This window comes from Motacilla alba, chromosome 3 (genome assembly GCF_015832195.1).
Source record: "Motacilla alba alba isolate MOTALB_02 chromosome 3, Motacilla_alba_V1.0_pri, whole genome shotgun sequence".
Classification (NCBI taxonomy): Eukaryota; Metazoa; Chordata; class Aves; order Passeriformes; family Motacillidae; genus Motacilla; species Motacilla alba.
Window position 1 is genome coordinate 5,675,177 of NC_052018.1, and position 15,566 is coordinate 5,690,742.

Consider the following 15,566-nt stretch of genomic DNA (forward strand, 5'->3'; position numbering starts at 1 on the left):
CAGAAAAGCTCTCAGACCTGATGTGCATTTACACTACAGCCTTTTTTCCCCCCCTTTTTAGTGAATTACCCTTCCTACAGGCATCAATGTCAAATCTTGCATATTATAAAGGGATGTGAGTGGAAATAAGATCCAGTTTCATAAAAGTGTATGTCACCACTGTGGGGAAGGATAGGGGAATACTGACTTTGGGTAAGAACTGCAAGAGTTTCATGCAACAGAGGAGAGAGAATAGAAATTAGGCTGAAATAAATCAGTGCCAAAGCGGAGCTAGGTTGTGTGTTCCTGAGGGTACAGGACTGAAATCCTGATTTAAGACTAGCACAATACAATATCAGTGGAGTGTAAAGAGAGTGACTTTGGGACTGGGTGAAATGGGTCATTAATGGGGACCCCTCAGTCTGTGGGGGGACCCACTGAAGCTCTAAGGGAGGGCTCCAAGGTTTGGTACATTCAGCATTTCTGTCCATGAGCTTTGGAAATATATTTTGCACCACTTCTAAGAAAATTAGTTTAAGGATCAGTGCAGGGTAAACTAAGAGAAAACAGAAGTATGATCAACAACTCGCTTAATAAATCTGGTCAGGTTCAGGGAAAATGTTCAAAATGAGCTGAGTGTGAATGCAAAGGTTCAGGAACAAAGAATAGAGACCATGTTTTCAAATGGGGGCTGTCTCCTGTCCCAGGCAAAGGCTTCATTAACACCCTGCCTACTGAAGCTGCAGGTGTTTTGCTCCTGGGCAGAGTGATGGTGAATGTCATCATGGCCTCAACTTCACATGTGGTTGGGATGGAATGAGCTACATGTCACCACTGAGCACCTGCAAAGTCATCCAGTCTGAGGGCCTTTTCTGCCTTGTCTACCAGTGATATCAGGAATTACAACATTTGGCTCTGCTGAAGTGCCAAGTGTTTCAGCATAGAGCCCCAGGGGAAATAAGGCACAGATGCTCAGCTCTGCTCTGGGCAAGCAACAGCAGAGAGTGAGAACCTGAGGCCCTTCTCAGCCCATGGCTTTTAGGAAAATAATCAGTCAAAGGTCCTTGTACAGATAATAAGAGGAGGAATGGATAATGGATAGGAAGAAATTTTAGTAATTTTCACTGGGAGGAGGGTAACCAGTGAGTGCCATGGAGATATGTGATGGCAACAAATTTGTAGATGATTTTGAAATTAGAAGTGAAGTGTTCACACTTGCTGATGACACAGTATTTTCTAAAATAAAAACTTATCCACGAAGAAAAGCAAAAAGGGAGATTTCTACAGTTGTATAAGATGAATGATGTGGAGAAAATGATAGGATTCATTATTCCCCATCTATTCCGATGCAAAAATTATGGAATATCAAAGTTAGCAGTTGGCAAGTCCAAAAGAAAGTTGGTTTGTTTGTTTTTGGTTTTTTTTTTTTCAGAGACACAACATGTAGGACTTGCCAAGAGGATGCTATGGATGCTGAAAATTCACATCAAGGAGAGACTGAACAAATTCATTGAAAAGGAATCCCAGCTGCATTACTAAAAAGAAAAAGAGAGCAATCTCCTGAACCATAAATTGTTGGATTTTGGAAGAGCAACCTGGGGAAGTGTCAGTATGTGCTTAGCACAGTCTGCTCTACTTGCTGTCTGCCAAACCATACTTCTCTTGTTATTCATTCAAAAGAGGAACATTTATTCTTCAACACCTCCACAGCCCAATGCATCTCCATGGCACAGAGAGGTTTCGTCCCCTCAGGACCAGCATCCAGGTTTTCCATTTTCATGGCATGTGCTTTACCTCTTAAAACTGCCGTGCCAAAGGTGGGCACTGAGCTCATCTTTAATTGTGCTGGCCTTCTCCAGAATTCCCACTGCTGAAGCCTGGAGTGGTGCCACGTGCCAGAACAGGCACTCCTGAGCATACGTGTGCCTGGAGCTTTGAAGAAACTCCAAGACAAACCCAGTGATGCCTTCAGCATTAGACTCCAAAGAGCCAATCCACTCGGAGTGAATTCCACCCCAGGAGCCCAGGCTGTTGAGCTCAATGACAAGGAGACTGAAAGAGATTATTAATGTGCTATTAATCATTAATACCTATGAGTGAAGAAATACCAGATACTACCAGGCTTTGTAGCTGAAAATGGGAAAGCACAAGACCTGAAAGCCAGGGAAATTCTAATTAGAAACGAGGTACACATTTCTAACAGGGATTGTGGTTAACCACTGGAACAAACCAGAAAAAGGAAGTGGAGGATTCTCCATTTCTGAATGTCTTCAAGGAAGAAGAGGGTGTCCTCCTGCAGCACAATATACTGTGCTCAGTTCAGGAGATCTGGATGGAATTCAAGGGCTTCGTATATTCCAAAACTCAGACTAAATAATTTTGCTGTCCTTTCATACCTTCATCTTTACCAGCTTTAACTCCTGCAGAAGTCTTTTGTATGCAGTGGATCTGCAGTGTGAGTTGAGGGTGACCAGGTACGGACAGGACCGGTTTTATTAAGATCTTCTCCTTTAGGAAACTCCCCCAAAAATAACTAAAAATGAAGCTTTCAAAGACCACCCTATCATAAAGAAAATGCAATAAAACGCTAGAATATCACACTGGAAAATCAGTTTACAGAGCTAAAAACACAGTTTATATTCCTCTAGTGCTCAGAGCTCTGAAGCCATTTGTCCCCAATATTTTTACAGTGACCCAGAGATCTGCAATTTCGTGTTGTGTGTTGATTTCCAATGCAAATGGGAAAAATAGAGATGGCTTATACATGGCTGCAAAATCAAGTCCAATCTCTTGTTTTCAGCTCACCAACCAACACAAGCAGCTTCCCTCAAGACAATGATGCCACAATTTGCTTTTTCTCTGTCTTTTCATCTATTCCACAGCAGTTGGATTTTCCCGTTGGAGATGTCACCTCAAAACATGTACCGACCACCCTTCAAACCACACTAGAGCAGCACCACCTTTTGTGCTTACCTTAGAGAAGGCTTCACACTGCTCAGACCAAAGAATTTAGTGTAATTTTATCTGTAGCAAAGATCTGTGATGAATTATGCAGTTCTGGTATCTGCAGATGAATCACATCAATGGAACACAAGGATGTGGTGTCAGAGCCAAGCTTGGAAATGGAAAATGCCTAATCCAGCGTTTTAAAGGTTTAATGCAGCCAAGGTTTCAGAATTTCAAGTATTTTTTTTAATCTTTGTTTAAGCCTGGATTTGGGGAGGGGACTGGTAATGGTATTTAGATTATTATTTTTGCTGTAACAGGATTATCCTTTTCAGTAACTGTTAAGTCGCCACAAGCTTGTTGCCTTTTCAGTGCAGGAATCAGTTAAGCATCACAGATAGAGAAATACTATTATAACCATTTTACAGCCCATTTTGGCCAAGAATGGGACCAGGAATGCTGACTCTCAGTCACCTGCTTTCGCAAGTGAACTAATAAATAAGGTAGAAAGCTAATAAATGAAGGCACTGTGTACATTAACCCTCTATAATAGTACTTATCCCATGCTTGTGTTATACGCAGGAGGTCAGAGGAGATGAACAGAGAAGTCCCTGCTGGCCACAAAGCCAGTGAACCTATTTTGAAACATGAGGCAACATTCAATAACCTGCATCAGCTTTGATTAACTGTTCTGCAAGATTGAAAGCAACACAAGCAGAACTAACGTGCACAGTGGGCAAAAAAGACATCAAAAACACAGTTCATGATGGCAAGGTTTTAGTGCAGAAATACTGGATGGGAACCTTGGCTGTGCAGCTCATGCTGGCCCTTCTGGAATAGTTCATCATGCCCCCAGAACATTTTGGCAAGGCTCTTACAGAAAGGCACTGACAACTGGGCTCTGTAGCTTCCTTCAGGTTTTTAGCTAACCCGAGTCACTACCTCTTAAATACATAAATACATATATAAATATATATATATATATATATATATATATATATAAGCAAATACTATATTTGAGCTGCTATGAGGCAACTAACTTTTTAAAACATGCAAACAAGCTTAGTATAAGGTCTGTTAAACAGCTCTGCTTTTTCTGGTATTGATTTTGCTTATTTTGAAGTTAAGCATATCCATAAATATGCTCTATGGTCCCTTGAGGTAAGTCTCATAAGGTATTTTAAAAGGAAAAAAAGGACGAGGAGGAATTTTTTGGCAGCAATTACCATCTCAGATAACCTGCCTGGGGTTGGGAAAGTGTGCCAGCAATCTGCTCAGAAATAGCTTTCATTTGGGCTGTTTATTTTCATATGCTTTGTCTGACACTTTACTGCTGTGGCTGGGTACTTAACTGTCAGCTTCCATTAAATGCTTTGTCAGTTGTTTCCACTCCAGGCAAAAACCAAAACTATTATCTCCCATTATTCATTAAAGCCAACACACTGGCAGGAAGCAAGCAGGATGACAAAGGAAATCATCCTTGTGCCAAATGGTGAGATTTCCTCAGGGTCCTTTGCTCCAGTGCTCCTCTAGTTCCTTGTACCTTCCTTCTCTTGACTGCCCCAGTCACCTGACTTGTTTCTTTCAAATGAGTGGAGCACTTGGGGCAAGCTGTTTCACTTAAAAGCAAAGCCAGGGGGACTGATCTCCTCTCCAGCAGCTAAAAATATTCAGATATTCTGGAAAAGATTAATATGTTTGCTTCAAATTAGTTTGGACTTTCACAGCATAATCACATGGGTGAGTATCCCTTCCTATGGCAAGAGAGAATATAACATATGAATGGGATGTTAATAAAATAACTTTGGGAGTATCTATTACATGTTTTCTTGTTTTGCTGGTTTAGAGTGTGTGGATGGTTTAAGTTTTTTAATTATTTAAACTAAATTTTCCATGTTCCTATACATAAAGGGGGGGGGGGGGGGGTGTTAAGCAATTCCAGAAAAGGCAAAACATGTCATTTCAGGTCAAACAAAACATTCTAAAACTACTCGGACAGATCCTCCTCCTTCCAAATTTGGTCCTTTCCAACCCAGTGCCATTGTCCCTCCAACACTCTTGTTCACCCTTTGAACCAGAGAATCCATTACATGCAATGCTCTAATTACGGTCTGGTTTCTTATAATGAGCACATGTGGAACAGTATAATCATGGCCCCAGGCCATGAAATGGTGGACTCCAGCCTGGACCTGGACCTCACATAAATTTGCTCCATGCCCTGCCAAGGTCCCAGACATATGACATCTCAAGAAGGAGACCCCATGGTTTTTTTTGCCCCTCCTTTTGGTGCTGTGCATCACCAAGCTGGCCCAGCTCAGGCAAAGCCAGTGCACAGCTCCCTGCTGACTATCCATCCCCTGGTAAGAATTAGCAGATCTCAATAAAATTATCCCGTGGGCCTCTATTAAAAATTAAAACCTTTTTGCTCAAGATTGCAAAGTGCTCACCTCTTGAGCCACAAAAGCCCCACCAAACAAAACCAAATGTTCCTCAACTGAGGATCTCTATTGCTGTCCTTCATTCCTAAGAAAAACATTCTGTCTGAATGTATTTGTTCCCACTCATGCTCCTGGGGTTTACAATGAAAGTCTTGAAGCTGTCCAAGCAGCTCATAAACTGGAGCCCCTTTCTGATTCAAGTGTGCCCTCCTGTTCAGATTTTGGGAAACGGGATGATTAATTGATTTCCATCATCAGACTCCCCATAAGTCACAAGCCAAGCTGCTATTTCAAGTTTCCATTGACAAAGATTTCATTATAAGAAGCCATAATTTTTAACCAGAGCTCTGCAAACTTTTTTTAGTCTTTAGCCTGAATTAGGCCCATATGTTACAGAAAAACACAGTGAGGGCAAGTTGTGGGGGTGAAGTGGTGAGGGGAAGGGAAGGGAGCAACTGGTCTATCTCAGTGTCTGAACAAACTTCCACCCACATCACAGCATAAAGGGGCTCTGAATTGGTCGTCTTAACCCTTATCTAAACAAAATAAATCAAAAATACAATTTTCCAATTGACGCTGAAGGATTTGCTTTCTTAGCCAAAAAGCAATTTTAAACTCCCTTGCTGAGTAAGCTCTGCCCAGATACTGAACTCCACTGAGAGCTCCTGGAGTCCAAGGTGGAATCGCTTAATTCCCCTTCTGGTGTTCTGCTGCTGGGATAGAAACATCCTCTGACAGCACCTGCCACAGGAGGCAGATGAAACCACAGCTGAGTGTTGTATGTAAACCTGGTGGATGGGAGACCTCCCCCTCCAGAGGGCTTGACAAGGCAGTCGAAAAGACAGGAAAAATGGGAAAGAGGCAGTGCTGCAGTCCTTATTTCAGAGTCAAAGAGGCAAGGTGTACCCCAACAAATAAACCAGTTCATTGTCAATGGAACACTGAGCTCCAAATCCTGCCAAGGGCACCTCCATTGATTAGGATGATGACATAGTCCATGGCCATGAGCAAGGCCCTGTGAGTAAAATTTTGCCATTGCCACCCTGTTCAACTGTCCAGCAGGAAGAGGATGGACGTAAGGATGCAAAGCACATTCAACCCAATCTGTTTTATTTAACTGCATAGCCAGAGCCTTTAGCAGAGCAGCGGCTTCATCTGCATTGTAGCTCCAAATCAGGGATCTGGAGATAGAGGGCTCTGGAGACTGAGCACCCCACCATGTATGATAAATGCATCCCAAAATGACCTCTGCTCCATTGTCACGTGTGCTTGAACTCTTTGGCAATGTCAGATTGTTGTCGAATGGGATGGGAATTCTCTGTGTGACAGGGAAGGGGAACAGCAACATCACTGCAGGGGTAAACCAGAAGTAGCAAGGAGTAGCTTAAGGAGTTTACATTAAGCTGAGTGACTGTCTGATATGGCTAAGCCAAAAACTACTGGATACAGGAGCTGATAAAACTCAGTCTCTCCTTCTCTCTGATTTGCAATACAGCCTTGGACATGTCACTGCAATTTGGATTTGTCCCCTGCAAAACAGGGATAAATGATATGAACCTGCCTAAAATGTTCTCTGCGAGATGTAAACAGAACCTGATGAACAAGTGCTGTCTACTAATGCTCTTGTCATCCAGATTGCCAGGGCAGCTTCTTGGCACAGTGCTGTCACACAGGGGGCTACAGCACTCAACAGCTTGGGAAAGCCAGCCAAATTTTATATTCATATGATGGCTGCTTCCAGCATGACAGAACTATGGCAACAGCACAAGCCATGTCAGGATCTGGAAGGGCCAGAGGTTGATTGGAAATTTCCCCAGATAAAGAAAAATATTTAGCAGTCATGGAAAACAAACAGTGATTTTTCTTCTCTGCCCCTTGAATGATAAATTTAATCATAGCTCCAGGTCTTTCCTTATTTTCTTTCTTTCTTTATAGCCTTAACCCAGGCTGGCTGGAAACCCTGGAACTAGTGCAAATTCCTGTGCTTTGAGGAATTTGTCTCAATTCAGGTTGGATTGGTGAAACAGATGATGTTGCAATAAGGTTGTGGCAGACTGAGAATAATACCCCATATCTGACTTATTTTCTCTCCTTGCTGAAACATTGCAGACTGCTCATGCAGTTCTTATTGTAGCAGCCAAAAATGTTCTACCAAAAACATGAGTTTTGCTGTGTTTCAAAAAATTTTGCCAAAAATCTAGTTGTTCTCATTTTGGTTCTGTCCTGATAGCAATATATTTGATGTCACAAAAATGTCATCAGCTTCAGTGGCCTCAGTATTTTGTATAAAGTCAGGATAGTTGAACAGCAGAAGAGGCAGTGAGTTTTGGAGAATTTCAGAGAGCATGAAAGGTAGAGAAATGACATCCTTCACATACAGATTTTGATAAGAAGCTTCTGGTTTATGTCTCTTGGACTTCAGAAAGAGGACTAAGTCCTCTAAGGACTAAGCCCAGAACAAACTATTTACCTTACACAGACCTTCAAAGATGACCCTCTCCTCCTCTTGCTGTGACTTCAATGCCTTGTGCTCAAGTAAACCACTTTTTCACGATGATACACAGCATGATTAAAAAGACCAGAGACGAAGAATCCCCTCCTCATCTCCACAGTTGTTGTTAAATATTAGTCACCCCTATAGTTAAAATTTGGCCCTTGTTGCTTGTCAGGATTTGAGCTCAGGTTCTGCTTTTACTTCCAACCTTTGTTACATCTCTGTGTAGTTGACCAGAAGATCTCTAGTGCAGCTATTTATGAAGATGTTTCATCTGGCATACCACCTCACAACATTGCTTTTCACCAATACAGACCAAGCTCTTCTAAGTTTTCCACTGCAGTACATTTTCTCTGGCCCTTAATTTTTTTTTTTTTTTTGCCACTTTGTTCACCTTAAAATAAAAGGTGTGCCTGATACAGGATCTCCTGTCTCACAGCACGGCACAAGTCACTGGGCAGATCCATCATCTCTGGGATATTCAGCCCAAGATGTCAATTCACATCCCACCTCATGATTCAGACATGGATCTGTGCTCTCCAGATCATGCTGACATATGAATTGTGCATTTCTCCAAATTTCCATCAGGTTTCTCTTGAGTTGTGGTTCACGGGTAGTTTCATCTAAAAGCACATCTGAGCCCAAGGTTCAGCATCCTGACCTCAGCAGGCTCTGTGCTGATGTCTGAGCCTTGGGAATTGCAGCCAGTCAGTAGCAAGAGGTGAATTCAGCCAACCCTTTCAGCTCTGGATGTTGGCCTTGCAAGACAAATCTCCACGGAGCTGTTTTTGCATCTCCGGTGCTGGCACATGGACACGTAATGTAGAATATGCCCTTCCCTATGGAACACTCCTCCATGAGTTCATTCCTGGCTTAGCTGGAGGAGCTGGATTTTACATTATTAGGTATTGAGTTGCAACATGAAATTACCAAAATGTAAAACATGGGAAAACATACTGTAAATCACTTATTGGCAGGTCTCTCACCTCTTTACAAGTGCACAACTGGATACATATGAGCCTTTTGGAATTTCCAAATTAGAGCCCAGAAGACTTTCCCAAAGAAAGGTATTTTCTACTGGCACCAAAACAATTTTATCTGAGCTAAACAACAGAGTTAATGTTTTAGCATTCACACGGCCATTTGCAGGCTACAAATCCAGACTTAATTTCACCTCCTTCTTGTACTGTAGCTCTATTATTATTGCTTTTTTAATGAATGTTATTTTTCTTGTAACTCTCCTGCTTTGGCTTTTCAAAGGAATTATACAGAGACCCAAGGGACTGACAGTGAGAATGCAGAACCTTTCACATTCAGGTGAAAACACTGATATTTTGAATGGTGTTATCAGGAAGTGAATTTACCTAAATGCATGTTCTTACTCCTGTGACCTCCAGCTCTTCTGTCCCCACCACTTGTGACCCTCAGCTTGTGGTGACAAAGGATGCTCTTATGTGAGGAAGGTGTGATTTTGTGGTTAAGGCACTAAACTGGGAGTCAGACATCTGTGATTTATTCCATGCTCTGCCATAGTCTGCCTATATGCAAGTCACGTAATCCTTCTCTGCCTCAATTTCCCATCTGATGGAATAAATAAAAATATTTTATTCTTTAGTTCCTTGCCATTCTTGTCTCTGGGGCAAGAAAGATACCCATCCCTAGTAGTGTTCAAGGCCAGGCTGTTCATAGGAGCACCAGAGTCAGCAGTTCACATGAACACAATGAGCAGTTGTGCATCCTAAAGCAAAATTCTTCCTTCTGCATGAAGTTCACCAGCAATTCACAGGGGCTGGTCACAGCAGGACACACTGCAACATTTATCTGAGATAAAGAGTGAAGGCATCACCAGGAAGGGCTTCCAAAAGCCAGAGCATGATTTGTCCTGCAGCTCAGAACAAACAACAGGTTTGTCACATGCAATTTTTGCCATGTGTGGAGGCAGTGTTTGAAACCCACCTGGCAGTCAGCACTGAAGGTGTCTGTCTGTCCCTAGCCTATGAAAATGAGATGAACTGGAGCCTCCCATATCCTCATTCAGCTTGACAACTGTTTAATTTTTTCTGTACTAGTTTACTATTAGAATCTGGGGAGTTGGTGGGATGGAACCTGGGCCTCAGTTCTCACACTCCTGGTTTCTGCTCTCTGTGTTTCAAAGATGCCTCCTGAGCACCCTTTTCCTATAGGAGGAACTGGCTCACACAGCATCTAAAGAGAGGTTGGGGTGCTGGAAAATAACAATGAACACAGCCTGATGGAAAGATAACCATTATCATAAGCTGTATCTCTCAATTATGATCATCCTCAATTTTTAAAAATAAATTAGGCTATTTAAAATAAAAGGAGTGGCCAGGTAACTGCACAGAGCTGGTTGCTTTCTTGCTGCTGCTACAACCAGTTATTTTCTCCCTAAGTGAGAGAGACACATCTGCTGGCCTTGCAGAGAGCACATCAGATCCCCTGGATTAGCAGGTCTTTCCATGGATAACTTGACGTGAGGCTGGCGTCCCACAGGAGCTCCCAGATCACAGCACTCATTATGGAGAACACTACACTTTAGTGCACAACTTGGATGATGTTTTGAGAGATAAAATACAAAGTTATCCATAAACCATCAAATGTTTCAGGCCTTTCAGAATACTATTTGCTGATTCCCTCAGAAATTTATTAGCTCTACCAATATTTTTTTTCTTAGTTTTGTAAAGCAGGCTCCAAGTCAGCTAGTACTGACTATGCAGAGCCCTGAAACCACATGTTTATTTTCCTAAGTTATAAAAAGTTTATAAGGGTAGCTGGTATCCTTATGGGCCACTGTACAGTGATTTGCTACTGCATTCCACACTGATACAGAAGAGCTCTGTGTTTTATACCAGAGGGAAATCCTTGTGATACAGCTGTCCAGCAGCCAACAAGAGTGCAGACACCTTCAAAAATATAACCCTGATTAAAAAAAAAAAAAAAAAAAGAATAGCTGAAAAGGCAGAAAACATCTCTTCTGAGAAAAATCAGTTTGAACAATGTGATAACCTTGGGCACCATAAGATCTGTGTTGTAATACCCCAGTGAACACAGTCCTTTCATCAGAGATATAAGGGTTTTGCTTGTTTGTTTGTTTGTTTTTTAAATAGATCACCATTTTTACTTGAAAATGTGGTATGGTCACAATAGTTTTCAGAACATGATGCAGTGGCTACCTTTTCTTTCTCCAGCTGACATTTAGTCCCAGACACCCAGTTTTCACAACTTCGTGTGGCTTCACTGACATGAGGAGGCTTTGGTCAATTTACACTGGAGAACGGAGAGACTGTTATTCATTTATCTCTTAAAATAGTGAGTACACAGCTGCACAACCTGAAGAATTAGGTCAGGACATTGCTATGTCTGTCCTGGAATGAGAAATTTCAGAGCAAACAAGGTAGATTTCAGGAGAGAGCCTGGAATGTGTGAAGAGTTAGCAAAACTGACACAGATTCATAGCAAAAATAAGTAATTTTGCAAATCCCTAAACCACAATGGTTGGATTAGGGCCCTTGTCATACAATTCTTGGGCATGTGAACAATCCTTTTTTCACTTGAGTTCATTTCATTAGCTTCTCTCAGCTACATAAATACTCATACTCTCAATGGGACTACTCACATCAATAAAGTTCCTCAAGCAAGCAGGGATTGCAACCCAATTTCAGTGGAACAAACCCAACCTCTGACTTTGATTGCATCCCTCACTTTTCTAAAAAAACTTTATTTCCAGCAAGAACGAACCCACAACCCCTGTGGAGCTTTCTTTCACCACTTCCAAGTACAATCCCAGTTATTTTTCTCGTCAAATACAAAGGCAAACTGGGCTCTTCCAAACTCCCCAGCTTCACCTTCCTTTGTAAAAACACTGCTGGGCATTGAGCAGGCCAATTTGGATGTCTTTTAGAGCTCCTGGGCTTTGCTGTGCTCTGATTGATGGATCCCCATTTGGGTTATCCTGCCCACATTGAATCCCCATGTGCCTCAGCCAGCCAGCAACCTCTGAAAGTCAAAATACTGCTCACTGTAATACCACAAGTAATGACAGTAGTATCAAAGCAGTAATTACTCAGATGCAAACTGTTTTCTGATGAACTTTGTAGTCTTTTTTTTTAAGCCTTTGACACTGCTGGACAGTGTTGACTGTGATTAATTCACTTACAGTCAATACAAATGTCAAGGAAAATTGTCCCTTTACCTATCAGTTCCTATCATTGGTCTGATGGAGTTTAGTCTAAGGTTGCTGCAAGGGAGACAGGATTGGCAGTGCTGGAGTGAGAAGTGCATTGCACTGCTGGAGGAAGCAGCAAAACAGACAATTTTTGCCCCCAGCTGGCAGCAACCACCACAGGGATCCTTAAATCTAAAAACAGCTTATATTGAGTTGGACATTTCCTGTATATTTTTCAAGCAGGTTTTTAGTTAGTTCCATTCTGCCAAAAGCAGAGGAGGAATTTCTCTTTTGTCTCCAACTCTGCTTCATCATCCAAAAATACATATGAAGGGCTGAAAAGAGCAACAAGCAGAATTGAAATCAATAAATCGACTTGCTGGCTTCTTGTGTCAGTATTTATCATCTTATCCAAAATAGACAATAAAATCAGGACATCTAAACTCAGCCATTTCCTCAGCCAGTTCCTCCAGGACTGTGATCTTGCAAACTGCTGACATGCTTTGCTTCCACAAATAGCCACCAGATGTGGCACATTTCAGGTAAAGGCTTCAGTGGAAGGCATGGACCCTCTCATCAGCATCCTCTCGTCCCCTCAAGGTGGAAAAAAAGAAGTGGGAGGACAATGAGGAAGAAGATGAAGCAAAATTAACTCTGTCCCCTCCCTTTCCATTATGTTCAAAGATTATAAGATGTCTCCAAAGAGCTCTACGAAGACTGTCATGTAAAATAAACACACAGAGGTGTTTCAGTCCCAGAGTTATCAGACACAAATAAGTAAATAATCTCTTACTCCACAGAGACACATGGAGAGACCTGTCTCTAAGTGCAGTTACATTGCACCAAGCACAGGTTGCAGGAAGTAATCTCAAGGACAGCAAAGGGCAGGGAAAAAAAGACTTGGTAAAGTAGAATAGGCAATGGATTGTTTTGGATTTTCTTATGTTTTTTTAAAGTTCAAAGACCGAAACATACAAAAATGTTTTTATGGAACAAAAGGACGAGGACACCTGGAGTACTGGGAATCCTCACCCACTGATTCCCTCAGCAGGACTTGAGTTCAGCATTGCAGCATTCATTCCAACAAAAAGGACACATTTTATCCAGAGCTAGGAGTCACAGAAACCATCTGCAGGGTAAGAAAATTCTAGTAACATCCAAACCAGCTTGTTCTCCAAGATCCTGTATGTGTGCAGGCTTGTTGCACACAAGTACATGAATGTTAAGATGGTGTTCTCCAGAGAAAGGGAGAAACCTTTTACATTGTATTATAGATGTAATGAAATGTAATTTAATATATATAAATGTGGAACTATTCTCTGCCATGACTTTCTTGCACAGAACAGCATCTTACCATTCATACATTCAGATACATATGCAGCATATATATACTCACATACATAAACATGTTGTATTATTTAACTTAAAGCATAAACATGTGCTTAGGAGAGACAAGTCTGACAGCCCAGAGACCTAATCTTTCCATTAGCATCCTTCCATCTCTATTACCTTGTCTCACTGGATTTCCTTCTGTGTCCCAGTGAGATTGGCTTTTGCAGCAGAACAAGCAGAAGAACACTCAGATTTACATAAAGACCTCGCGTGATGTTCCAAGATGCAGCCATGCCGTCAGCCAAGGGATGGTTTTCTCATCCAGGAGGAATCTCAGCTGCAATCATCAGCCTTTCACAACAGATTCCTGGGAGTCTTTTACCTCCTTCACTTGCAATTTGTCCAGCTCAGAGATTTACATGAAAATGTTGAACTCAATATTGAAGTTCATGAGGAAATGCATGATCTGGAATATCAAAGGGTATCTCTGGAGTATAACAATTTTGCACATGGCAAAGAATGAAATCCTTTTCTTCAGCCAAAATACCACTTACAAGAAGGCCACTTAAGCTGGTTACCACTACAATTTCTTGTTCTTTATCCCATTTACCTCAAGTGCCTTCAGGACAATTAATACAAATTAAGCATTTTAGGAAGTGCTATGCTAACTAATACAGGGGTCCCATTAGTGGATTCTACTCCACTGAGTTTCACTGTCAGGACTGAAAACTGAATAGCATTGCCAGGAGTGAACTTAGATCATCAGCCTTGACTATTAGGAGTTAGAAACTATCACAGAGAAGAATGGAGTGCCAGCAGCTGTAGATTAATAATCCAGAAATGCAGATATAAAGTGAGAGGTGGAAGTGAGATGTGGGTCATCTCAAAGGATTAATACTACAGATAATAAAAATGTTTCTCTTTAGCCACATGGGTGGAGAGAAAACAATGATAGAATTGTAGAGTCATAGAATATCCTAAGTCGGAAGGGACCCACAAGGATCACTGGCATCCAACTCCAGGCCATGCATAGGACAACTCCAAAAATCCCATCATGTCCTTGAGAGCATTTTCCAAGCACTTCTTAAACACTGGATAAATGAAATAGAGAAAATATGAGGTACAGACAGACCAAAGAATGACTGAAGATTATCAGGATTAATAGGATATTAGGATTTTCCTTTTGTTTTCAGTTGCGCAGATGAAGAACATTCTTGGATTCCATGGCAGCAGAAGCCTCCCAGGCAAGAGCACATCCATTGTGGGGGGCACCAAAGCCTCATTTGGGCCTTGCACCTTGGCCAAAGGCTGGAGACTTCAGCAAGTTTGCGCTTCTGAGAGCTTTCCTGCATTCAGTGCGTGTTCATCCCTGACACAAAGGTCAGCCTGCCAGATGTCAAACCCTTCCTGCAAAGTACAGGGAGCAAAAGAACCATTCACATACAGGTTGTCAGATTTTTTTATGCATATATTGTCTGATTTTGGCTGACATTTTCTAAAATGAATTCAGCCTGAGGCACACACTCAGCATGAAGAATTTAAATCCAAATGGTTAAAGCTTGGCAAAGCTCTGAGCAACTGAACACAGGCTCTGGTAATGGGAAGTGTCAGACAACCTCAACAATAGGGAACCAGGCCTGTCTGCAGCCTGCGTTGTAACTCACTGGTGATGGATGATATCAGACTGGAAATTTCACAGTTAAGTAGCTGCAGCACCATTAATTCCTCCCTGGCAAAGGTCGGTGTTAGAGCCCATCTGGTCTGTGTGTACAACATCAGACTATGCCCATCACAACAAAATGAATTAAGGAAGGAATTCAACTTTCCTGTCAAAGTAAGGAGTAAAATTTGGGCACTGGTGATTGACTTGACATCACATACTTTGGTTCAATGACAAGTATGAGGTGTGGCAGCTCCCACATATAGAAGTTGCTGAGTTTTGGATTATATTTTTTATTAAGTGAATATTTCTTTTTTTTTTTTCTAAGGAACTGGGTTCAGCTTCCATCTGGACATTCCTTTGAGTGAATTTCAGAGGCCTAAACATGCAAGGATAGGACATTTCAGGGTTGAATGGAAGAGCATTGAGAGTAACAGAACTTTAAATGTGTGCACCTGGATGTTGGTACAGGAAGATACTTGCAGCAATACTTCAATGATATAGGCATGAAAAGAACCATGTGATTGGCTTGAC